The sequence below is a fragment of the Drosophila busckii genome, chromosome 2L (assembly GCF_011750605.1).
Source record: "Drosophila busckii strain San Diego stock center, stock number 13000-0081.31 chromosome 2L, ASM1175060v1, whole genome shotgun sequence".
In the NCBI taxonomy this organism is placed as follows: Eukaryota; Metazoa; Arthropoda; class Insecta; order Diptera; family Drosophilidae; genus Drosophila; species Drosophila busckii.
Window position 1 is genome coordinate 10,459,676 of NC_046604.1, and position 27,770 is coordinate 10,487,445.

Consider the following 27,770-nt stretch of genomic DNA (forward strand, 5'->3'; position numbering starts at 1 on the left):
AGGGTTTAATCAAGCGGATTTCATATTCATGGAATTTGTAGCTCAATTCTATTTTTACTTTTTGTAGCTGCATAAGCAAAGCACCCACCGAGTGACAAAGCCCACCTATAGAGAGAGAGAGAGAGTTGGCAAAGCAAACATTTTGTTTGGTGGTTTTTTTCTTTAGATTTGCTGTCTGGCTATGTGTGAATAAAAAACTGAGCTGCTGCAGCTGCAGAACATTTTCAAAGTGCATCCTTTGCATAGCAGCTGTTGCCAAGCGCCGTTTAATTGCTGGCATTTGAGCATTTGAAATAGTTGAAAACTTGTAATTGAAGCATAAATTTAAGTGTAAGCAATCTGGTTTTTACATGTTTATGAAAATGCAGCTTAAAATCCTTTACAATGAATTTCGAAACTTTTATCTGCGCTCTGGAGACAAGTTGCCAGCTGCAGGCTGTCCTTCGAGACTTGCTTAACAACTACAGCTCAAATAGAGTGTTAATATGAGCAAATTTTGTTGCATAAACCTAAGCTGGGCCAGGCACATATCCTGGGCACAAGTCTCGCCTGGCACAATAGGGCGTATGATTAACGCCCACAAAGCCGCAAAAGCCGCACAAAATGTCAAGCAGCCGCCTAGGCAACAGCTACAACAACAGAAAGTTTAATCAAATACGTTGATAAAACACAAAAGATTATGCCGCACGCCCTTCCTGTTTAAGTAATAGAAGCCCGACTAAAGGGTCGGCGCGTTGGGTCAACAAAAGGCTACCAAACTGGGCATCTAATGTGTTTGTCAAAACGTTTTAATGCCAATGGCCAGGGTGCTATAAAGCAGACAGGCTGACCAGAATGCTGCTTAACACTGTTGTTGTTGCTCTTGCTTTTTGGCCAACTGACCACAAATGACCTTTTTGGCACAGCAAAATAAAAATTGTTAAATAAAAGGCAAATAAAATGTGTGACACAAAAAGCCCCAAAAAAATATAAGAAGACCTATAAGTTGGCTGCAGTCAAGACTATGATACACTTTGACTACGGCTAGGTATAGCTCATCAGCAGCAGTTAAATAAAATTATCAAAAATGAAAGCGAAGGAATCTATGTACAAATAAATTTTGGTAACCTAAGCTCTTCACTGCTAGCTCTGAGTTCTTTTTTCTCATGCAGACAGACAGGGCTCAATTGATTCAGTTTGTTTTCTTTTTCTTTTCTTCTTCTTTTCCCTGTTACATTCATTCCCATTCATTCATGATAACCTTCTTCCTTTTCTTATACAAATGCCAAAGTGTATAAAAGAAACGACGGCTCGTCAATGTGCAGCACGCAGTCAACCTGTTGTATGTGTGTGCGTGTGTGTGTCTATGTGTGTGCGTATAACTATGTATGTGTGAGAGTGTTAAATGTGTTAGTTTGGCTTGGCTATTTAAACGTGGTCAATGTGTTTTTACGCTTGTCAAGCAGAAGCCGCAAAATTTTTTAAACAACACAAACATTTTAGCACAAGCAACTTATAACATTTTCTAAAAATGCTGCCTAATGCCCTTAAAAGATTTTAGCTTTATTTATTTTTAGCAGCTACATTTAGCTAATTCCGACACTGCTTAGTGCCAATTGTAGCTTAGTGCTAAGCTTTATAGCTCCGAATTTAGACCTCAAGTGTCAACAGCTTTTCGTTATTAGGTTTTTAGTTGTGTGCGCTGCTGTCATGTTCAATTTGCCGCACAATTGCCTGTGCTTTTTGACAGTTTAAAGCCCAGGCTAACACAGTTTTCTACTGCAAAAGACATAAACACCAATATGATCTCTGCATAACGCACAACTCATTCGTCATTTATGTGGCAATCAACAAGCAGCAACAGCAACAGCAGCAGCAACGATGATAAATCATTTTCAATTTTGACAAACGTCACAAGTGACGGCTCTGACGAGCAGCTCGCACATTTTGGCACCCACATAAATCTGCAAATACACACAGCACACTTTTCTACATAGCGCACTTGCCGGCCTGACTGCCTGCCTGGTTGGGTCCAGGGCAATTGTCCAGCGGGTCCCGGGTCCAAGCTTCCGTTTCACAAATCATTTGCAGCAAAAAGTATTGGAGCTTTCGATTAAGTCTGGGACGAGCTGGCAAATGATTTGTCGATGATGATGATGGTCAGCTAGCCAAGCAGTTTTGTTAGTTTAGTACAACGATTGCCAAATCGTTTGATTTAAAGTGCTGATGATTCTTCATTCTTGCTAATGCAAGTTTTATAGGCTTAATCTTGCTATGTACAGATTTAACAAATTTTTGGAACAAAATTTTAAAATATTTAAAATATTAATATTAAGCAAGCTAACGTTTTTATTTTGACATTATTATTTTTTTCGGTCAAAAATATTCGTTTATTGCACTTTAGCAAGTAATTAAAAAAGAGCTACCAAGGTTAATGTTATTGCCCCGTTAACACCAAAAATAGTCTCTAGACGCATATGTAAAAATACATAAAAGAAACTTTAACTTCATTATTTCGAATTAAAAAGTAAATTTACTGATGTTATCGGTACTTCTTTTTATGGGAAACATAAACTTGTACTGCGGTGTTTGGCCTTGTAGTTTACAGTTAATAATAAACACATTTCAAAAGTAATTCCTTGAGCCAAATGCTAGGACTGCATCCTCTCTTGTAACTCATAGAAGCAAGCCTAAATGTAAAACGGTAAACGAGTGTATTTTTTAACAAGGCTGGCGCGCTTCAATTATGCCCTAGAGCGAGGTGCTTTTGAAATTGGACTATTTGTATATGCCGGAAGTTGAGAATTTGTGGGCCAGCGTTGCGGCTACGTGATGGCGGAAGTCGGAAATGAATGTAATTTTCGTTTGTTGTAGTTGTTTGTGCTTTTGTTTTTGTTTTGCGTCACTGCTGCTGCTGCTGCTGCTGTTGGTGTAGTTGCTTAGCACAAAAATTGCCCATCTCAATTGTTATGGCATTGTCTATGCTATTACGGGCCCGAGGGCGTGACAAAGTCTTTCGCTTTATTTTTGTGCCCCGTTTTTTGTGGCTTTTAATCGTTTGCAAGCTGTTGGCTATGAAGTTTATTTTAAATTTTACCGCTGCACTTCAATTACCTTTAACTTTTTGTGGGGCGAGCTGTCAGAAATATAAATCTATTAGATTGATTGATTGGCTCTGCGCGTTATTTGGGGGGTAGAAAAATTGAATAAAGCGCTCACCGTTGACAAAAGCAAACAAACATGCGTCTGGATTTAGCTTTTGCTGCTTATTTTGCATTTAGAGTAGATTAGACACAATTTGTTGCCTTTGGGGACATGTTGGAAAAATATTTGTAGCAAATCAACAAAAGCAAATGCGAGTTAAATAGCAAGAATCAAAATTTTATCACAGCTGCCAGCTAGAGACACTTTTAAACTAACTTAGCTTGAACTTATAGCGCTTGCCTCACTTTATTAACTCTCAAGCCTCTTACTTAAGCCTCAGGTCCATTTAAAATTCATTTGCATAAGCAGCTTTGCAATGCTTTTGATTTGTACCAAATCGGCAGGCACTTTTATAAGCTTACTGGAAACTGCTGAAACTTTTGACGGATGCGTAGGCACGTGTCTTTTACAGTGTGCACCAAGCAACAGAAGCTGACAGCTCACATGGGTCATCAATTTGTTTGTTGTATGTTGGTCAAAACTCCAATTACCAAATGACAACAAATAAGTACTTAAGCTGAAATAAGTAAACCTAAAATGAAACAATGTCCAAGCACACATATAAATCCCATCTGAATTCATCAATATCCACTTCAGACTGGACAGCAAACGAGCAGCTTATAAAAAAATCCAAGAGAATATTGTGTGCCCAGTTTATGCCCGGCAATGTTTCATTAATGTCTTTTTTAGCTCAGCGCTCTAAAAATAGCCTTGATTCCTGCAAGCTGTTGCCATTTTTCATTTTAAAAGTATAAACATTTAAGCATACGTACGTCACATATGTGTATATTACTTATTTTTTGTTTATAAACATATTTTATGCGTGTGCTTCCGCTTGAGATACAAAGATACGCTAGCGCTGCAAAAAGTTTTCTTGTTGCTTTTCTTCTTGCAACAGTTGTTGCACGTCAGCCAAAGCTGTCCGTAAATGCGTTTAGAGCGTTGATTTGGCACAAACTAGTTGAGTAGTTAGTTTTGCGAATTAACAAGCGCAGTCAACTTGACATTTTGCTTGAGTAATTTGCAGCTCAGACATATGTACTGGAAATATTCGTAGATAAGGAATATGAATGGAAAATCTATAGATAACATATTATATTCTTAATATAGTTGATAGCCACCTATCTGGCCGATGATATAGCTCAACTTATTGCTCTCAGTACCTTAAACTGCGCGCAAACAAATAAATAATTGTAAACCCTTTTAAAACAAATTATCTTATGTGACATTAACTTTGTAAGTAACCCACCATTCGGTGTTTAAGGACATCAAGGAAGCGCTAACATGATTTGTATGAACTTATCCAAACTTTGATATAGCAGCAAAAGTCTTTGGAAACTTTTTTGAACACTCATGTTGCACATACTGTTTGTGAGTATTTAAGTTGAGTTCTGTATTTTGCGAATTTACCAGTGATTTAGCTCGAGCTTATTTGACGCATACAGGTGTACGGTTCGCAGCGAAACACACCTCAACCAAAAATACGAGTGTTCTGCAAGGGCCAGACGTTGAGGAGGATCAGCAGAGCTCCATGGTACATGAGACGCGGACATCGAGCGCGGACCTCAAATACCAAAAATTTGGCGACAGAATCCAAGCAGATGCAAAATATTACGGTGAGCGACTTGGAGCTCATCCGAACAGGCTAGCTAGACGCCTAACGCCCGAGTCATCGCACAACGTCAGGGAGACGATAAAACGACAGCCCATCCCTCAGACCGCAGGCGTCGGTCTTGACCTAATGCACTCATATCGCTTATATTCCTAGGACACTAATATCTCATTATATTCAGTTTATATCTAGTATGTTTGTCCATAATTATTCCTTTGTTATTATTATTATTATTCTGTTGTACTTTATATATGCGTGAATGTCTTACAATATATTTCTTAAAAAAAAAAAAGAAAAAAAAAAAAAAACGAGTTGGCTGCGATAAGCAACTAGTTGCTTGTCTAGCTACAAGCTTAAGCAAAATTTTACCCAAGACAATTAGTTGCAATCAAATGCTGCACAGAAACCACAACAGACGGCAGACAGCCATTCCACATAGTGTGACCAGTCTAAGGACAGCCAAAGTGTCAATAATGGTCCACTGTTGATGCTTTGTAAGCTTAGTGTTGCCATGACGCGCTTTGATGCTAAAACCATTAAGGTTTGTGGCACGCAGACAGTGCGAAGCTGCCAGCGGCATTGTTTGCTGTTGATAATAATGATAATAATGCCAATGATGGTTTTATTTATAAACCACGAGACGAGTCTAGCAACTTGGCAGTCAACTCCACACAAAGGAGCAAATAAGAAAAAATAGTTGTGCTTGGACAATGAGTGAGATAAGACCGTGCTACGCCAAAGTTTTACAAATTGCATTGGCATTGAAAGCAGCTTTAAATATAGCACTCAGCTCTCTCAAGTTGTATATAAATTTATTTACTTTTTGCTTTGTGATTTGCCACACCTGCGCTTTTATCCGGCGTCTACACATTGTTTGTCTTTATTTTTATGTGCCCATAAATCGCGTCATGCAAATTTATTGAAAAGCATTGATAATGTCGCATTATTATCACATGAGCATGCTTGCACCCAAAATTAAAGCACACACTGGGTACAAGCTGTAATGGAAATTAATTCTTTAATTAAATATATGTGGGCAGCATTTATTTTTGTGATTCGCTAAGCTGCTTGTGTTGGCTTTGGTTGAATTTTAAGCTATATTAATGAGCAGCCAAATCAAATCTTTAACACAATCTAAGGCAACGAACGCGCTTTTCATAGCGCACCAACAAATCCTGCGCCTTTGAGCGTCAGTTCGTCAATGTCCGCAGTCTCTAAGCTGCTGCTGCTAGTGCGACGGCTTATAGCCTCAGCTGTGGATCTGCCTTTGACCTCAGTTTCGTTTTCTGTGGCAACTTTAAATTGAACTTGCTGCGAACGCTGCTGTAATTACAACGAGTGACAGTTTGCTGAAAAGTTGTTTTTTCGTCTGTCCGTCGCTCTGTCAGTCTGCTTGAATGGCCAAGTGCTTGACATGCTCCTGCGGCTGTACTCAAACCCCCCACCCATGTTACGTGAGCGTTGGTAAATTAAAAACACAAGTATTTTGGACGCTCGTGCATTTTTTTCATATTTGGCTTATTGTCTCTTGAGCGCGTGGGCTGCGTGGGTTGACCAACAAATTCATTTGCCTACCAGCAAACGTCGAGTCGATGCATCAACTTAATTGAAAGCCCATTAACAACGATTGTACACTGAAGCGTGAAATTGTTGACAATTTGGCCTTTGCCACTTCGCTACTGTTAATTAATTGTACAGAATTTATTAAACAAAGCATAGCTATGACATTTGTGTAATTATTTTCTGATTAAAGCATGTGGTCAACAATTTTTACTTTTGGCTCAGCTTATCCCTCTCTCTTATGTCAAGGCTTTGTTTAATGCTGTCAAAGTTAAAACACACTTTAAACTTTGTTGTTAAGCTTGCAGCTGTTTGTTGTTCTTCTTGTTTTTTGACTTGTTGTGCTGTCAACTCGTTGTCAGTCACGCCTAAAATTATGCACAAGAATTTACAAACTAAATTAAGTGTCGCCTACATTTGCATGCCTCTCTCGCTCAATGAGTTCTCTCTGTAAGGTCACAACAGCAGTCTCTGAAACTTTTACACAACAGCAGAAATCTCTACGCTGGCCCATTCACTTGCTCATAATTGAATTTAACGGCATTGAATTTAATATTAAAATTGTTTTCTTCCACATCAGTTGCATTCATCACTCGAACGCTGCGCTCGAAGCCTAATTAACACGCATTCTTTCAGTTTATTAATATCCGGCGAGCGGCCGACGCACTCTTAAATCGCAAATCATTCGCAATTGTCAAGGATTTTCAACGTTATAAGCAGCTGCGCCGGCGCCTTTCATCCGGCACAAAACTTTAATTGCTATTTAAATTATTTATCGTTACTAATGACAAAGCTAGCATACTTTTCAGCGCAATGGTTGCCATCGTATTGGGATTACAATTTGTAAGCGTGGCTACGTTCATAAATGACAAATGGAAGCAGCTTAGCGCTAGCTAGGTAGACTAGGAAATGCTCTATATAATTTCGAATTCAGTAAAAATTATATGGTATTTCTCCAAACGTATTTGTCTTTAAGTCTTGTGTACCATGCAATCTTCTTTGAATAGCCAAATAGTTTTGATCAGTCAATAAAATATATAGAAAAGCTAATACAAAATAAAAAAAGTTAATTAAAAACTTAAAGATACATGCAACTAAATATGTTGGTCTGGACTAAAAAAACCCAACAAAAATAATCTCATCAAATCGACCAAAGCATTAACAATTGGCTTATTAATTATTAATTCAATAAATTACAAATCAGAGCACTGTTTAATATTTAGAACAAAAAATATTTTTTACTAAATCCCATTATAAGAGTTAGTTATAAAGTATTTGCTTTTGCATTGAAACTGCTTTAATTAAAATTCTGTTGAAATTATTTTCTGAATATCTAATGCCTGCTGGAACAATGCTTAATTTATCATAGCGAGTTATACTCTTATGCACAGCTTTTGTAGACGTAAAACAGTTCAGCTGACAACCTGCTGCTGTGCAACGGAAGTGGCACAGTTCCCAGCGGATATATAAATGCGGTTTCACACACTCGCTTCCAATAAGGCGCCAGTGTATGGCTATGAACGTGATATTCAAAAAAAAAAAGCAAAAGCAAAACACAAGTATGCAACACGCAACACACGCATTTGCAACCTACATAGCAGACACAAATGTATTTTTTATGTAGACAAACAAAAAGGTTTTCTTCTCGTTTTTTTTTTGTTTTCGGTGTTTATATGTCGCCTGGGAAAGTCTGCAAGAGCCACAGAGCGTCTCATAGCTGACAGACCGTGATTTGCTGCTCTCGTGCTTGTAATGACCCTAATGGCCAGCTTAGACCATTTTATTGCGGCACATTTTTGTAGCCTAATCAATTTATGTGGCACAGTTTGTTCTTCGTCTCCACACACACACACACACACAGCAGTTTATGAAATTATTAAAATTATGCTTGGCCTTAAGTTGTGGCGTGTAGACGACCTTGTTATTTGATGGTCGACATCACATGCTGTGCCGCCTATAAATACTACGCACGAGTTGCAAATTTTTGATTCTTATTAGCATAATCATATTTGTGAATAAACTCAAATAAAGTAAAAGCACATGCGACTCGGCGGAGTTCAGTTGAATTTAAATTTAAAAGCGCCCAAGAGCGCAGACTTTTGATAAAGACTTAAAGCAAAATTATTAAAATTCTGTATAAAGAACTTTGTAGCTGCGGTTGAGCTTTAAATATTTTATACGACAAAAAGCATATTTGAAGTGAAATGCTCAGTTTTTTTTTTATTAAGATGTTAAAAGAAAGAGTCTTAAAGTGAGTCTGTTGGCTGCTGCTATGTATACTTATGCTTTTGAGAAAAATATACAACGTTCAACTACAGCTACTACATAGTTAAAACATTGATTTAAGAGCAGACAGAGGTTAATATCTTATTATACAATATAATAATTTTATTAAAATTTATACATAACTCCAGTGCGAATGGTTAGCAAATTTTAAATTTAAATTAAGCTTTCTATTTTATTAAAATATTAATTTTATATAAAAGCTTAGCCTTAGCTTTAGAATTATTGCGTACATAAAGCGTCTGCAAATAATATACTAAGCATCATCAAAGCAAGCAAACTAAATAAACAAGAATTACAATAAACTGAAACATAATACAAAACTAACAAGAATGGAGAACTTGAATAAAGGCGACTATCATATACGCTGTAACAAAATTAGCCCAATAGTAACTTTGAACTTTCTAAGCATTTTATGTTCAATAAACTTTTATTCTACAACAAAGCAAATATTCTCATTTGTTGTCTGTCTTTATTTAAAAGACAGTCAGCCGTAAGCTAAAGCTAAAGCAAACTTATACATATATGGAATATACTTTGGGCCAACCATTATGTGTAGATCCCTTTAGTTTGTTGGCCGTTTCTATTTGCACATCTTTTTGTAATGTAATGCGAGTTGTTGCGACAAATTGCTGGGGATTTGAAGCCACTCGAAACGCAATGGGATATAGCATAAAAGCAGCAGAACTCACCCACAAGATATATGTACGATATGTGTCGCACTCGTTTGCCGATTTTTAGTGTCAGTTGCAAAACTGTAATGTGGCATACACACAGCCTGGACTTAAGAGGTGAATGGCTTACAATTGCAGCTTGGACTTGCTCTGCTGTTGCCTTTACATTTGCCATGGACTTTCAACTTAGCTGCACAGAGACAGAGAGAGAGAGAGAAAGACACATTTACGCAAATTTCAAACTAAGTACTTAACACCGTGTTGGTGTTGGCCGCAGTAAGTTGAAAACTGTAAGCTGAAACTGTTGTCCCCATCGTCGTTGAAGCGTTAACGTTTTTATGTGTCTGTGTGTCAGTTTGTGTGTTGCAGTTGTCTGCAGTTGTTGCAAAGAGCTGTGGGCTGCCCATTGCAATTGGGTTTGAAATGCATGCCACATGTGGCTGCCAACTGAGTTATGCTCAATCGGGCTTAGAGTTTGCAATATTGTTTAAAAAGCCAAGCCGCATAGTGGGCGAAATACTTTGATGAATGCAATCGATAGGGCGATGAAGCGGCAACCGCGTTTAACAAACTTAGTAATGGGATGCGTTTCAGTCTGTTTTTAATCCTATTTTATTTATCAGGGGACAGTAAAATGTTTTGCTCTTTGAAAATTTGTTAAATTTAGTAATTTAGACAAGAAAGTGTATTAAGAATTGAGTTTAGAAAAAGAACAGTTGTCCAAATATTTATTACACTTCCGATAAAGTCTTGATACTTTACAGTCTTTATTCTAGAAATTCCTTTTTTTTACTACTACAAATAGAATACCAAAACATATCTTAAGCAATAAGATAATAATTTTTAAAGTCGCTTTTCAAAAAATTTGAATTTTTTGGTTCAAATTTAACACACAGCCTTGCACATTGTTATTTGCTTCATTCCAAATATTGTATCTTGCAATTTAAGCTCAAGATCTAGACCTAACATATTTTGCTTTAATCTTCGATCCACTCACACATCAGCACATTCTTTAGTCACTCTTTCCTACTTAGCCATATTTTCCAAAGGCAAACAGAATAATTGCTTGTTAGGCTGCTTAAAAGTGCTTGCTTTGATTGTTGTCCAGCTTGTTAAAATGTTCGAATATTTGCTAGAATTTATAAATTGTTAGCCAGCATGGAATTTCGCATGCCAACGAGTTGGGCCCCTGTCCGGACACTTTTCAATTATAAGCACATGGCACTTGCTGCTTTACGTCGAAGTCTCGTTACAAAATCAACATTGTATGGCACATTTGAGGACATTAGCATGCGACAAAATACAAAGTGCGGAGGGGGGTGAGTTGCTGGGCAATAGCAGAAAAAACTGTCAGCACAGTGTTTTGCCAATTTGAAATGTTGTTATGCCAAGCGCTTGGCTTGTGCGATTGTTATCATGGCACAGAGCAAAATCATTCGAGTGCCCAATAGCCTGTGCCTCGATGCGTGTGACAGTGTGGGCGTGGCTTTGGCTTATAATAGCTACTTTTGTCGGTAACACAAAGACATCACTTATTCTAACTATGTAAGCATGTAAGCTGCTTGGCAATGTTACTGACATCTCTGCACTATTTTCGTTACGACTCACTTTACATAATTTTTGCGCACATTTGTTTATACAAGATACAGTTCAATATACTCATGTAACCCATAGGATGTCAAAGCAAATGCAATTTTCTTAATGAAATGCACTATTCTCTTTATAACGTTTGACTCTCTGTTAGCAACGTGGCTCAATCACTTACAGACAAGTTTATTAATTACATAGCGTGCTGCTTTTACTTGTTTCTACACTTGACTTTGACCTCGCTACTTGCACTACATTTAGCGATCATTAAGTTAAAAAATTAATTCAATGAATTCTGCTAAGGTAATTTTGCTAATTCTGCAAAGGTATCAATAACTTTGAGGGTGCTCCCTGAGCAATGTCTATAAATATAGCTCTAGCTTATATACAATTGTTATTTGTCTGTCTGTCTGTCTGTGTGTGTGTGTGGGCGCTTAGCTTGAGATACTGAAGCAGTCAATGGATTTACTATTGCTTGTTCTTTTGACACTCTTCAGGCACTCGGCCATAAGAAGTCTCGTAATTGAGTGTGCCACTAATGAATGCTGTTCATATGTTTCAAAAGTGTTTGTGAATGAAACTTGAGTGCGATTTTGTGGAATCTCAACGATTGAGTGCCAGTAGTTATATCAAGTTTGTAAACTGATTGAGAACAAATTGAATGCCTTTCTTTACTAAGTGTTGTCAATGAATGAATGTTTATATTTATTTTTGTATTAAGTCCATTTATTGAAATTATGAGCATATGTGGAGGAATGATTATTATGTAGTTTACTTTAATTGATTACATTGCTACAAAAGAAATAATAAAATTAGAATATTTACTTGCGGCAAAACAAATAGTAAAGACTTTTATAGCTAATTAATTGCTTCCCAATTAACTGCATTTATTGATATTAATAATTGAAATAGCTAAATAATAATTTTCATTTATTTTGAATCATTTTGAGTAATCTCACAACATGTTTCTGTTATTATTATTTATTATCGCAATAAACCATTACAATTATATTACTAGTAATGCTAATTGAAATCAACAGCTTTGAGTTAAGCTAACCTTTAAAGTTAAAACTATTGGTTTTTTCAAAAACACACCTATCTTCCTTTATATGTACGTGTATGTAGTTTCCACTTAATTTATGCTTCACAGCGCAACCGAAAAATGTCGGTCTGAAATAAAAGGCACAAAACAGAAAAACTTCCTATGCCATGCGCACTTTTTATTTAGGTGTTATGCATATGGTTATGGTTAGATATTTTATTTTGCATATACAAATCGATAGCTTAATTAAGCGTGAGCATTTCTCGAGCTTTTATTAATAGGTTTGCCTTGGCTCGCATCAAAAACGCTTTGGGGTGCCAGCAGCAGCAGCAACAGAGCCAACTACAACTCGATTGGTTTAATCAGTGCCAGTTCAAGCCGGACTTGGGTCAATTAGTCAGCCGCAATATACCATATAAAGTGTGTCTGTGAGTGAGTTTGTGCATGGTGAGTCCATATGCTAGCCAGTCAATGCCAATATGCAGTCACTTCAATGTGCCTTAAAGCTGTTAAGTTTGACACATGCCTTGCGGGCAGGCGCCCGCCCTTTGGTAAATGTGTAAGGTTAAAACTAAAATTAAACATTTTTAAAGGCAGCCAAGCATTACCGAAGGCAGCCAAGCCCTAGATTACAAATTTGATGCGATTTTCTTGGTCTTCGGCTGCTAAAAGTATGCAACAAGTATTTTGTGGCAAGCTGTCAGCTCTTGTGGCAAACATGTTTGGCAGCCTATAAATTAATGTGGGCACTGGGCGCCTAGCCTGGCGTTTGGAAAGGTGTTAGCTCAGGTTTCGTTCACAAGGTCATCATTGGATTACCAGCAGGCAAACAAATTTTTGTGGCAATAACAAATTACGCTTGACTGCAACTGATGACAGAGCAACAGCAACAGAGCAACTTAAATTACTAGCACTAATTTAAAAGTTCCCCCTGACACATGCCAGCCAGTCAGTCAGTGCCTCAAGCTTATGCACTGACGATGATGCCAGCCAGCAAATTTGCCATTATGCGCCCAGCCACGTGTGTGGCGGCAGCCCACTGTGCTCTCTCTCTCTCTCTCTCTCAGTTGTGTGTGTTGGTTGTGCCCCCCACACAGTTGCATGTTTGTTGACATGCTTTCGAACTGCTCGTCATAATAATAAAATGTTGCTGTCTCTTACATATACTACCTGCACCCACTGTAGTTGCAGCTGCTGCACATGGCCACTGTGCAACGCTAACAAAGCCAATTGTCTTGACTTGACACCGGCTCATGTAGTACATAGAAATGTGTTAGCCCAGGCTAAAAAATAGCTTGACTGAGCTTAGCTTTGCGTGTTTATCTCTTCAAGCGCATCGTTAATGGCTTGTCACAGCTCATAAATGCAACGACAACACAATAGCAATTGAAAAGGTTGTAGTAAATTAACTAAAGAAAGTTGAAGATTGCATGTACTAAAGATTAATTGCTTAAAGAAACTTTAAAGAAAAGATTGCTACAAATTTAATTAAGTAAGTACAAGCTATGATAGAATTAATTGATGAACTAAACTTTAGTGTATTCAATTTAAATAAACTATACTTCAATATTAGGTTCTTATGTTGCACAAGATGCTAATTTTAATCGATAACACCTTTGTAGCTATCGATAGCGTAAACAAGTAGAAGGTTGCGCTCATAACATCTTTTGAAATTCGAGTAAAATGCGTATTTAAATTTAATGAGTCGCAAATTTTATCTCAGCTCTAATAACCACGCATTAGAGCCTACTCAATATATAGCACACTTTTCCAATTCTACATACTTAACGTGTTTTCTGCCTTACAATTTGCCCACTCAAAAAAAAACAACTTAAAGCGCTCACTAATGCCGCTCATTTGCCAACAGCCCACTCAACAGGCGCCAAACTGAGCAACAATACAACAAGTAACACACACAGTCACGCTCACACACACACACAGACACACACAGCAAGATGCTGTAAATTACTGCGAGCGCACAATGAGGGCGCCAATGTAAAAGAAAAAAAATACTGTCACATAAAGCAGCAGCAAAAAAAAAGTGAAAATACTTTTACTTTTTGTGTTGCATGCAAGCAATGCGACTTATTTGCATGGACTTGGCAGCTGCGTGTAATTTTTTATAGTTGCTATGGCAAAGGCTTGACACAAATTTAGCTTGAGAAATTACACGCTTTAAATAATAAATGTAAAATTTAAAATTGCCATTTTTTGTAGCAGATATTCGATTAGCCGTGCACTCGAAGTCTGCCTTGAACCAAGGCTAATCGATTCAATTTATTGATTACATCAGCTGTGGCGTATCAATTGCATATCAAGCGCATGCAAATTAGCAAGCAAGCAGCGAAGCAAAATTTATTAAAGCGAAGCTATTTAAGCTAGCTAACAATAACAAAGAGCTGATTAAAAATATGCTTATGTAAAGAAAATAATTCTCAGAATTATTTAAAGCCGTAACTCTTGAATAATGTTTTATTTTATTTGCAATCATTCATAACTAATTATTGAATTGCAATTATAGTTTGATTACAAATGGTAATTGAAATTTATCAGTTACGTATAAATATATATTTAAGTGCTTGGCTTCAATACACAATATGCTTGGTTCCTAAGCAGTTTAGTTGAATTCTTGAAACTCTGCCAGCTAATTAGTAGCACTTACTTCAGCCAGAAAGCTCAAACACAAGCATAGGCAGCAAACTTAACTGGCAGCCCATATGAAATTTCATACACAAAGTGTGCGCAGCATTTGTATGTATTTGTGCTTTCTGCTGTAATTTGCTAGAAGGATCTGTAAGACGCCTGCAGCTGTTGCAAACATATTTCCGTTGCCTTTTAATGTATGCAGGAGCAGACGCATTGCCTTAAAATAAATGCAGCCAGCACTTTACTTATAAACAATTGACTGTGCATAAAGTAAGCAAAATTAAGTTGCAATATTCAGCGCCAATAAACTTTAACAAATATGCGCCTTTGCTTGTTGAAATTTGGCTGTGCATATTTCATAAATGACGTCAAGTTGCGGCTTTCTTGTGGCACCAGCAAACATGCAACTAAGTAAGTGAATAGCCATGTAGCTCCATGTGTGCACACAAATTACCGCAAACATGCAATATTGCGAAAGATAGACTGAGGCTTAAGGCCAACAAAACCAGCAGCCCCCGGAAATGACATCAGTGCATTTGGTTAGACGCTCAATCGATTCGGCAAATACACAGTTACAATGAATTAGCAAACCACAACACTTAACCATAATCAATAGACGGTCTTTGTTAGGCTCATTTTAAGAGCTTGAGGGTAGTTAATAAAATGAAATTTTTTACTAGTCTATTGACAGCGCAATGCAACAATTCTACTCAAGTGAGAGGTCAGCGTAGTAATTGCCTAAGCTACTGCAAGTCAAATGTCACAAACAACAATTTGGCAAATTACTTTTGAAACAGTTGGTCATAAAAATTGCTTGCTATTGCAAATGGCACTTTTCACTGTGAATTGCAGCTAAAATAACATAAATTCAAAGTGACATTTAATGTCCATAGCCGTGTGTTTGTTTATATAAATAAATAATCGTTTTACAATATAAACATGCATGCACATGTTAATGGCTTTTCAATGCTTTTCAAATAGCTGAAAATATGCGCACTCAACAAAATATTATTTTAATAGCACTTAAGCTGCATGTAACGCCCACGCCGGAGCTTGTGTATGTGCTGTCAATTTTTATTTTTGATGGGCACTTTTTGTGGTTTTATGTGACATGTCAGGCAGCACTGTTGTTTACGAGTCTGTGAAGTGCCTCTAAAAAGCTGGACTTGATTTGAAGTTTGTTTAAGCTGCAATCAGAGTCGCACTTAACACTTAATCTAAGCTTTGAGTAAGCTAAGCAACAAGCACAAGTTACACAGTTAATTCAATTTATTCGTGTAATTATTACACCAATTTCCATTAAGCAGGCCTTGGCATGCAAATTGTTTAGCGCGCGTCTCAACAAGTGGCAGCAAACTTAAACTGAAGCTGACAGGCTTGAAAGCAGTTGGTTAAAGTAAATAAATTCTGCTGCTTGCTTTTAGGCGCATGTGAGTTTTTGTGCCTGCTGTTTGTTTGCTTTCAATCAGGCAGCGCAGCAGCTAAAGCATAAGTCCTGCTGATAAAAAACTGTTAGTTATTGACATTCGCAAGCGTCTTGTATTGTTGAATTTATTACAATTGCTGCCACATACAAACTGCTGTTGTCTTTAACTAAACGCGACGCAACGTTAAGTGCTAATGCTTTAGCTCTGCTCTCGTTTGATTTATGTAACATTTTAGGCAGACGCGTCTGTCTGCTTTTGATTTATGTTGCGTCTCGCTTGGACAGTGAAAAATCTGAAATTTGAATAAAAAACTGTTTGCATTTTTTCGCTCGACGCAACTTGAGTAGACACAAAATTATTATTAAATCGCATAAATTCATTGAACAGCATTCGTAGCTATAATTGAATTATAAATTATATTGCTAGGCTGCTGATATTTTCTGCTCTAGCGCAGCTAAAAAATATCAAAGAATTTGTTGTTAATTGCAAATATGCTATGCATTTGCTTATGACATTTAGATTTGCCCACAGCTTAAATTGGAAAACTTAAGCTTTCCAATTACTTGGCAACGTTTACGTATATTATTGCTTCATTGAACCTTTTTGCGTTGGCTGCCAAGACTAATGAGCTACATTAAAACAAAAAGAGTTTTGCAAATGAATGCCTAAACAAATATTTAACGGTTTGTGCATTTTAAAGCGCTTGCAGCAACAAATGCCTAAAGGCAGCGCAGACAAAATTACAATTTTAATTCAGAAGAAGAAATAATGAGCCGCACTTAGAGTGAGCAAGAGCGTGTAATTAATTTTGCGCCAAGTCAGGCAAGAGAAAATATTTTTCAACGCAGCTTGAGGCCAAATGCATGCAGCACTTAGTTTTACAATCGATTAAGCATTTGGTTAATGCTTAAAGTTGACATATGTGTGTGCTTGGCAAATGTTTTGAATTCATTATCGCAGTACTAACTTTTGTGGCGTAGTACAAGCTGCTTATTAATACGATATGTGACCGTCTATAAATAAATAACATGGCTGTAATGAAGCCGTTAATAGCGAGCAGCGACAACTAATGAGCTGCCAGCTGAGTGGGCGGGGCATTAAACACAAAATATAGCGCAGCTTATCGCAGTCATTGCTCTCTACGCAGCTTATTTCAGTGTGGATTAGATATAGATGTTATGTATATGAAGATAGCAGTATTTGGAGTTTTTTCCAATCGATGGCTGATAAGTGTTTATCTATTAATTGACGCGCAGCGCGTGATTTTTACTTTACTACTCAATCAGAAGCAGCACGTGATTGTTTATAGCAAATTGAGCTTTACTTAGAGCAATTGATATATTGAATTGATCTGAACTCAGAATTGCAGTAACAGTTTCAATAAATTAATAATAATTGGCGACGACCACAACGACAAAACTTATTATAAAGCGCTTAAGCCCACAACATTATTAAATCAAATTGCATTTACATATGCAGGCGTTAAGCCTGTACACAGCCACAGCTGTGCTTCATGCGTTGAAAATCCTTGAGTTATGTAAAATTAGCATTTGGTATTTAACAAGGCATATTAAATGAAACACATGTTGAATTCAATGCTTGTTTGCTATTTGTTTTACATGTGGCAACATAATGAATTTAACACAAGTTTAATTCGACGTGACACAAAAAGCAATTAAGAAATACTTGTAACAAAATACGCACCTACAAAAAAGAGACAAGTTATAAAAAAGCGAAGCACATACAAAAAGGAAAGTCATAAAATTTGTGCATACTTTTTTGGGTGCGTGCCTTTAATCAAACTTTTCACATGTTTTTATGGTTTGCTTATAAAATATTAAAATAACAGCTCTTACTTTTCACTTATTGATTGCTGTTTTAATATATATGCAAGCTATATAGCCAATATTTTGATTAAATACATTTTAATAATAACGCGTAACAATGCTGACTATTCAATTGGTATATTTTGTTTCATGCACGTGCAGTTGGTAAAAGATTTATGCACACATTGCATTGCTTTTTTAGCTCTTCAAACATTTGTTGATGAATGATGATGATGATGATGATGATGTTTGGTCAGCTATGCGCTTCATCAATTATCCTCACAACTGTGAGCTATGCATACGGACACCTGCCCAAGCGCTATAGGTTAAAGTGTTGCATATGGATGGCGCCGGGGCTCACCCCAAAACCGTCAGACACTTGCTTCACTGCACATGAAAATCTCACGCTGACGAGTGCTCCTGCTGTCTTTGCTGTCTGCTCCATTTTATATTAAAAAATACCAATGCGCCTGATTGATTTACGAGTACGCTCTGCTGCAGCACTGACAGCCAGAGGGCAAGCTGCTGCTGCTGCTGCTCATTTGGTCAGATTGTTTTCCAGTGCATAGCTGTGGAGGTTTTTGAGTGGGTTACAGGTTCACCTTGAAGGCCAGCGTGAGTGTGTGGCATGCAGTGCAGTTACTAGGCGTATGTGTGATAAATTGCTTGCTACTAATCGCTCAACTTTATAAAAAGTTGCATAAATTGAGCTTTAAGCTGCAGCTGCCTGTTCAACGATTCAACTCACTTGCTCGTCCTTTTTTGCGCTAATGAGAAGGCTGAGCACATAATTGTTTGAAGCCCAACAAAAGTTATTACTTTAAGCTGCCTACAGCTTAAAATTTATGCGTCCAGCACAACACTGGAATTTTTGTTGTTGTTAAATGGCTATTCAAGCTCAAAATGCTGCAGAGCAGGCAGCAGGTAAATATCTTACAGCGAAACGTGCTTTAGTGTCGGACAAGCTTTTGTTTTGAGCCAGCTGAAAATTTAATTAGCTAATTAATTGGCGGTGCCATTATTAACACTTGCGTTTAACGCGGCACAAAGTTTTTAAAGTCAACACAAATTCGTAAATATAATTGGCACATAATATTAATAAAATAATCAGCATGAGACGAAGACCATTTTATATAAACTTGGACTGCCGAGTTGAGTTACCCTCGGCCATTTTAAAAATATGTATATAAAAAGTCTGTTGCCATACAATAATCTATAAAATTAAATTGAAAATGTCAAAGAAGTTGAGCACTTCTAATTAATGGGAAATAAAACTAATTAAGAGCATTTTCAATTGAAAAATCGCGCAAAGGCTAAGCAATGTATAACAGTCGCTGAATCGGGAATACAAGCTTGGTAATTACTTTGCTTTATACGCATTTATTTATGCAACTAATAATGTTGTTGAATTAAACAAAACGCAAACTACCATAAGCAGCTTATACTTATTTTAAACTGCATAAGCTGGTGTAAGCGCATAAACAAAGCCGTTTGCTGCACACTGAGATTGTAACAAATTAAAAAATTAGTCAAATGGCAGCAACAAATCTCGCAGGCTGTGTGGCTCTCCCACTCAATCAAATGCAAACCGAAACTGCAGCTTGTAGCATAAATAACTCTTCATTTGGTTGGCGCATAAGCAGCAAAGGCATTAATCACAGCAAGGCTCGCGCAGCGTATGCGCAACAAACTAGCTGTGATTACGCATACGCCACGTTGCTGCTTTGTGGCTTACATAAAGGACATTATCAGCACGTTGTTGGCCAGCTTAATGTACGCCATAACGCTTAATTGTCACACGTAATACACAAGGGCATAGCCAACTATAGTTTACTGGTCGCACACTGATTAAGATTGTCGGTCGTGCTGTCAGTTCATCAAACAGATTTGATGTAGATCAAGTGTATATCAAGCACTAGCCCCCAATTAAATAGTTGAGCAATTAGCCAAAGATTATAAGCTATGCAATCGACGTGCACAGCATGAAAGAAAGAACTAAGGCCTGCCCGTTGAGCTTGTTAGCAAACATAATCCAAGAAACAAATCCACTCAATGTAAAGATTTTTTTTTACAGTCATGCTCACACACAAGTAAATTATACGCTTGGCACTTCATTTCTTCTGCAATTGCTCACCAAACAAAAAAAAGCAAGCAAAAAATTAAGGAGTGTCTTATCCAATTTGCTTTGCATTGTTTGCTTAATAAATAGTTAGAATTTTCAAGCGCGCTTTGAGTACAGTAATCTGAGCTTCGGTCTTCTGCTCTCTCTCTCTCTGTGTGCGACAGAGAGTTGCATTTTAAAAATGAAATTGAGAACTGATTTATGAGCTACAGTATTTTCTGCTTGTGAAGGACGAAAAGCAGTGAAGGCAGAATTCAGTTTGTGAAACTTAAAGCTGGGTAAATATTTTGCATGCTTAGCTGCTTAGGCATTAGTCTATTAAAATATAAATCCATTACATATTTGCTTACTACACAATTTCATAATCATTGTTTGCCATTGTCTAGCCATTATCCTTTCATTGCTTACCTTTATCATTTCTCAAGCATCATTCATCACGTTACGTGTGCTGTTTGCACATAAGCCTTAGCTAATGCATTTAATTAAATTCAAAGACATTTACATACGGCGCCCTGGGCTGTCAACCGAACGCATAAAGCGTATTCTATCAATTTAAATAATTCACTTTAATTAATGGATATAAGCAACTCATGTGTGTGTGTGTGTGCTGTTGCTTGTGCTGTCAACAGAATCAACACATTGCTGCTTGGCTTCGTATTTATGACACGTTAGCGTTACAAATGCGACGACTCCTTTGCCGTATCAGACTCTTGCTCAGACTACCTGACATATCTAAGCACATATATTTGCCCTTGTTGGTATGTGTAGCTGTAGCTCTAGATATGGTAAGCTGGCTATGCTGTCAACCTGTTGATTGTTTGCACCAACTGTTTGCCTTTTACATATTTTAATATCAGATATATTATGTTGTCTACGACTTGCTTACGCAGTGTCTTTGCTTTGAGTTGGGTTACTAACTGTCTCTTAGTCCTCTAATAACAGCTGGCTTTGTTAGTTTAATTAAACTAATATGGCCCCAAAAAGCACAAAAACTAGTTTGGCTTGCAACATAAATTTTCGTATTATTCTTTGCTATTGCTGTCAGTTTAATTTGCTGGAAAATTGAAATAGGCAGCTAATTAAGTTTTGGCCAAGATAAATAATTTGACCGCCAGGTGGCGTTTGCCACTAAAGTTCAAATGCCTAACAAGCCTGCTGGCTAGCTGAGTGTGACTTCAGTCGCCCTCAAATGTCTGTGTCTAGTTCAACTCAATTGTTTATCTTGTTGTTGTTGCTGTTGTTATAGTCGAGCAACATTCTTTGCCTGTTTGCGTGTGTCCCAAATTTGTGGCATTGACATTCGCCGGAAGCCAAGGAAAAACATTTGCCGTCGGCTTCTTGTCGCCTCGTCGATTTGCTTATTTTTGTATTTTGTTTTTATGTTTCGTATATATAAATTGTCTGGCATTAAATCGCGCTGCATATTGATTGCTGGACTTTGTCCACTGTTTGTTTATTTAACAAATTAAATCAATATTATGCATACGCAGCCTGTTCCCGATAATGTACAAATTTTAAAGTGTGTTTCAAAATTTGCGGGCAGCTTAAGTCAAATGTCATTTCAATTTGTTTTGCTGATGAAGTATTTGTTTTATAAAAGTTATGTTTTACTAAAACAAATTTCATTTAAAATAAATGCAATAAATTTAAACAATACTTGTTGATACTAAATACTTTTAGCCCCAATAATGTTAGCCAAACGCTCTTGTTAAATTTGTCAAATATAATTAAATACACCCAACATGTGATAATTAATGCAATTTATGCTGATTTATGAACACATGAGGTGCAACGCGTAAATTATGCAAGCATTATTCTAAGTCCGGAAGTGCATTTGTGAACGGATGTATGCAGAACGGTTAGACTAACAATAGCACAAAATTTTTGACAAATAAAAGGAAACTACAATTTGCATTTACGATGTAAGCGGTAAGTACAAACTAGCGCTCTGACGTCGAGTTTATTTTTAACTACAACTAAAAATAGTTAACTATTTTAAGCCACAAACCACGCCCAGCATTGACTAATAATTTATTAAATGCATGTGGCTGCAAAAGTTGCTGAAAACAGTTACAATAAAACCGTAAAAAACACTTAGAGAACAGCTGGCATGGGGCATGTCCTTCCGCGGCAGCAGTTCATGTATTCTTTGCACTTGGACTTGAGTACTTTTGCATTCAACTATTGCCATTTGAGACTATACAGCACTTTAGATGTATAAATGCATATACACATATATTTTACAATACTCTAGGTGCAACATCATCATTCATTCATACACTTTTTATCATAATGAAAGCGCACTCGATGGACATGTATTTTTAATTGCTAATCGAATTGTTTACAGCTTGCAACTGTTATGCAGCAGACTGAATAATTCACAACAACAATTCTTTTAATTACATTTAATGCAAGCGGGACAGTCACTCTCAAATTTAAATTACATTGCGCTGAAAAGTAGGCAATTCCTGTTTTTAAATCAAGCACGAACCCTCATTCAAATTAAGCCGCACTTATCCATTGATCTGTCTTGAGCCGCAGGCAGCATCGCATATAATTTTAGCATGTGCTGCCTTATATTTTACAAGAAATGCTAATTTTTTCTTAAACAAACAAACCGATAGTTATCATTTGTTGTGGGCGTCGCTGCCAACATACATGAGCATTTGGTTAAGTACACAGCGGCTGTCTTGTTATTTTTATTCTTCCGCCTTTATATTAGCCCAGCCACATACACAAGTCTGATTATATGCTTCAACTACAACAAGTAAAGCGAATTTGCAGATGAGCAAATTGCAAGACTGAAGGTACGCCTACATGTGATAATTTTTTTTTTTATCAACTGACACAAATCTTTGAGTGTTTGTCTGAGTTAGTCCGCAGATTGAGGGCATGCTAATTATAAGCCCTAACAAACAAAACTTATAAAACAAATGTTAAAATTAAGCCAAAAATTCTAAATTAGCTTGCCCCTGTTCTTTTTTATGCTATGTCTGTACCACAAGCCCCTGAGCCCATTTACGCTTAACCCTAATAATTAACAGCTGCTTCTTTAGCACAAATTAAATTATAAATCAAACAGCATTTAACACCTTTTTAGGTTGCTTAATTTCGATGCGAAGCAACAAATATTTTCTCTGTCTTTTCTAATGATGCGTAAATCTCTTTTAGCTACTAATTGGCTTTGCTGCTTCGAGCATCTCTCAAGGCTCTCTGATCCCTTTCCGCTTCAATCGTAAATTCACAAAAAGAACAAACACACATTAGGCAATGTTTGTGCTCAACAAAGTAGCTTAATAAGTATTTGAACGCACGTCCTTCAGAGCAGTTAGACTGTCGCTTAAATTTGGCTGCCACTTGCTGGGAACAACATTACAAAACGAAATTGTTTGACAATTATTGTTGTTTTATGAGCATTAAAGTCGTTTATGTAATTTTGATATGGGGATTTCTCTTGACATTTCACAAAATTTCAAGTATTTCAGAGAAGTTCGTCTGTGCTGTCTAAAACTTTGTATTGATTATTACTTTTTGATTGCTCGGCTTGATTTGGTTTGCCTTTTAGCAGAGCATATTTAAAGATAAATATAGTCTCAAAATACTAACGATGCTATTAAAAACAAATTCATTTTATATTTAGAATTAAATACAAAGTGATCATGTCCAGCAGGCCCAAAGCACAATTACCTTTTCTTGCTGGTAAAATATTTGATGAATATTAGATTTTGGGGTTGGATACTCAGGACTAAGAAGCTTATTTAATGTGCATGTACCAGAAATTTTAACTATTTGGATCTTGCTCAAAAAGAATGGATGTGTCGTTTTAGAACGGAAAAAACTTGAGGCAAGGTCGTCAATAATTTTATAAATTTTCATTATAACAATTTAAATGCAAATTTTTTTTCAAATTTATAAGTGTGGCTGAAAATACTTATTGCTAGTTGTGTTGATCTTTGATTTCGAAAATAGCATTGCCACAATATATGATAAACAAATTCTTTTTAAGCCTATCAAATATTTCAAATACTTTAAATTCTTAAGTTAGAGAAAGGACTTTTATTATACTTCAGTTATATTTTAGAAGCGCCTTAATTTATTCATGTTTTAGAGCACTTTTAGTCAATGCATTTTAAATTAATTGTTAACAAGCTTACCTGTTGAATAAATTTTGTGATTTATAAATCGCTTTATATTGCCAGCTACTGCGACAATTAAATTGAAATCAAATTCTGATTTACGCACGTTTACCGTTTACGCGAGTAATTTAATCGACTTTGTTTATATATCTATTTATTTTGTTGTACGTTATCAGCAAATTTTCAGGTTTGTTTGTCAAGAGTGTGCACGACTTTGTTCAAGCGTTCATTTGGTTATATGTTGCAGAAACGTACAGCTGGACAAAAAAAACTCGCGTTAAAAGTGCTTCAAAAACTTTTCCAATTAAAAGATGCACAAAAAATGAGAGAGAAAAACGGTCGAAAAAATCACAGCACTGGCCAGAAATACAGAAATACAATAGAGTTTTGTTAACAATGCCAAAAACTATGCTTAATAGATCACTTGAAAATGAATTTGAAAACAGTTACTGTTACTTTTTTGAATCGTTCTAACTGCGACGGCTGGTCTGCTGTTTTGGTTGGCTGCTTTGGTTACTGTCGACGCGCACGAAACGAATGCGTTGGCAGCCACGACGACCACTTATTTTATAGCGTCTACTTTCAACTTCAACTGGTTGCTCCTGTTGCGCATTCAATCCAAAGCTCCACGTCCGCCAGCCAGCCGGCTCTGCATTGGCACATTGCGGTTTGTGTCTTGGCTAATCGTCGAAAGCTTACAGCACGCAGCCCACGCAATGCTGCATTTCATTGCTGTGACGTCAGCGGAACGAAGTCGTCTTGATTTAGAGCTGTGCGTATATAGCTGCCTGCCATTCGCTGGCATTTGATTTGGTTGCTGCTGTTTGGTTGCTCTTTATTGTTGCTGTTGTTGCTATAGTTAACTTTCACCTACGCACATATTTGGTAGGCGGCGCTTAACTGTTGGTCACCTCTGCGTTAATCAACACAGGGGGTTGAATGCGATTCATATGTATATTTGGCGTAGGTTTTCTTTGTGCAGATTTTCATTTAATTTAATAAATATTTTTACTCATCGTGGGTGGGAAGCTCAGATTTCATTGTGCAGCTGCATTTACATTTCATATTTGGCATTTTGTTTAATCACTTAAAATGTAAAATAATCTGATAAGCAAACACAAACACAAAAGAGACATCCTTGTGTTGGCAAGCAAATATAACGCATACGCCATGTGATTACCACAGCACTTTAGTTTACTTACATGTGTTTATTTTAGGCGTATTAAATAACATGCTTGTGCTCTATATGGATTTCAAAAAAGCGTATATATAACAGCTTAAACATTTTACTTAAATGCAAAACAATAAGCAATAATAGCGCACGATGATGAATCCTTAAGAAATTATTGCCAAAAGGCAGAAAGCTAAACGCATACGCATTTGAATGCTTGCGCGCAGCTTAAGTAATGTAATAATTTATTTTATTAATAAATGAAATGATGCTGCATTTTTTTAAGCATTTATACGAGCAGTAAAATTAAACCAACCGTACACAATTCAAGAATCGATATCACAAGTTACGACTAATAAGCCTCTGCTGCTGACTAATTTTCATTTTGGTTTCAAGCTTTGCAAAGCTCAACTCATCGAATAATATTAGAATAAATATGTGTTATGCTTTATATAACTTTTTAGACTCAAAATAAACATTTCTTGTTTCATTTGATGAATTGATTAAAGCCCGAAAACTAATACTGCGGTCATTTTTCAACTTCAAACTTTGAGAAGTTATAACTCAGCTGAAAAAAATCTAATTTAGATATTTTATAACATTATATGTGAGTGTAACAAACATACATACATATAGTATGAGCAAGCACACTTTCAAAAATTATTAAACGATGTTGTGAACAAAGGAGTAAGCAAACCAGACAATATTCTTTTAAATATAAAGCTTTGATAAGCTCGAGCTCAGCGAAATGATATCATGTTTCATGGTTTTAAGCCTTCTTATACATCTTAATAAAACTGCATTCAAATTTGGAAATTCTAAGATTTTCGATATTTTGGCAAAAATGCTTAAATCAATAGGGAAAGTTGTGAAAGTTGTAAAATCCAAAATGTATTGATGCAACTTTTTTTATAGCATCAATAAGATCATAAAACAGTAAACAGTTGTATAATCGGGTGATTGCTGACTAAGTTATAACTAAATAACCAAAAGCACAGAACTGCTTATTGTTTAATTTCAAATAACTCTAATATGTTATTGTTGTTGTTATAAAAACTTTGTTGTTGCTTAAAATGTACAGCATCAACAACTAAACAATTTTTTTTGGCAAAAACCCAATAGGTTAATTATTAGTGTTAATTAATTAATAATTAAAAAAGTTAAAATAAATCTTTTAGTAAATACACATCAGAGTAAAGTTGTTGTAATAGCACGGGAGTACTCGAGGGGTTCAGACAATTTTGAAATACCTCTATAGTTGTTTACGTGACTTTTAGGGCCATTCTTATGTAACGGAATAATGAATGATTCCTTCCAGACTGAAGGCAATGAGCAAGATTTAACGGACAATGCAAAAAGTCTATGTAAAATTAAGTATATGGAATCGGCGCAAAATCTAAGTACGCAACCTGGTATGCCATCTGGTCCTGGAGTGAACACAGGTTTCAATAAATTTAATTCACGCAATATCGATTCTTCGGTAATCACAGGATCTGGAATAAAATTAGATTTGTGTACGTTATAAGGATAGGGTGTAATTGATGAGTCGCTATTAGCAGAATAAGTTGTTTGAAGTCTGCAAATAGATCGGCTGATGCCTGATCATTATTTGACGTCGTATTTTCATATGTAACTGAATTAGGTATTAAAGAAGATTTACGTTTGGAATTTACAAAATTATAGAACTGTTTAGGATCATAAGCAAACTGAAGCCGAAAACGATATAAATTTAATTCGTTATGTAAGGTTTTAAGTATATAAGTTAAATTAGATTGCAGCTAGAATAGCGGAAAAATCAAACCATGTTCCATGTACGCTTTAAATTTTTTAAAGATATCAGCGAGTGTTTATTTTTTTAAACCAGACTGACGCACAGGCTGCCTTCGAAGGAACGACATTGTTCAAAAAAGTTATTAAAGGAGGTTATAAAAATTAAAAAAAAAGCAATTTATAAGTTAAAAGTAGTAAAAGACCAGTTCGATTTATTTATAATTTATTATTAATTTATAATTTAATTTTATTAAAGTCGGCTTTGCTAAACAACTGTGATTCACTGTGTACAGTATTTCTATAGAGCCGGCCAGTTCTATAGCAGTTTAAATAGTTGGTGTGATAGGTATCTTTTGCTTCAGCATCAATTCGGTATCATATTGTTATGCTAACAGTGCTAGTGAAGTATCTGATACAATATTAAATGAAGAATAGGTTGTTACACTTATTGCGAACATTTATTTATTTCATTAAGTGAAAGATTAAGTATACTCTATATACACATAAATAATTCCTATCAGAGAGCATAGAGGATATTAATTGTATATTGGATAAATGTTCATTATAAATTGAAACACCCGATAGAGATGGAATATAAATGCACAGTCACTCTAACTGCAATAAACTCAATGCTATATAAGCAACAAATTAATACCGATAAAAGATAGATTTATGTAATGAAAATTAAAATAGGCAAACAACATATGTTTTGTATTCAATTATTTATTTAT

General features: G+C 36.2%; 1 protein-coding gene across 1 annotated transcript in view; it reads right to left on the reverse strand.

Moving 5' to 3' along the window:
* LOC108601987 (short neuropeptide F) overlaps positions 1-24,621 on the reverse strand; it is a 28,032-nt gene extending 3,411 nt beyond the window's left edge. The window contains 1 exon segment of the mRNA XM_017989985.2: positions 24,117-24,621. The gene's annotated coding sequence lies outside the window, so the exon portion shown is untranslated.
* Positions 24,622-27,770: the final 3,149 nt, after the last annotated feature.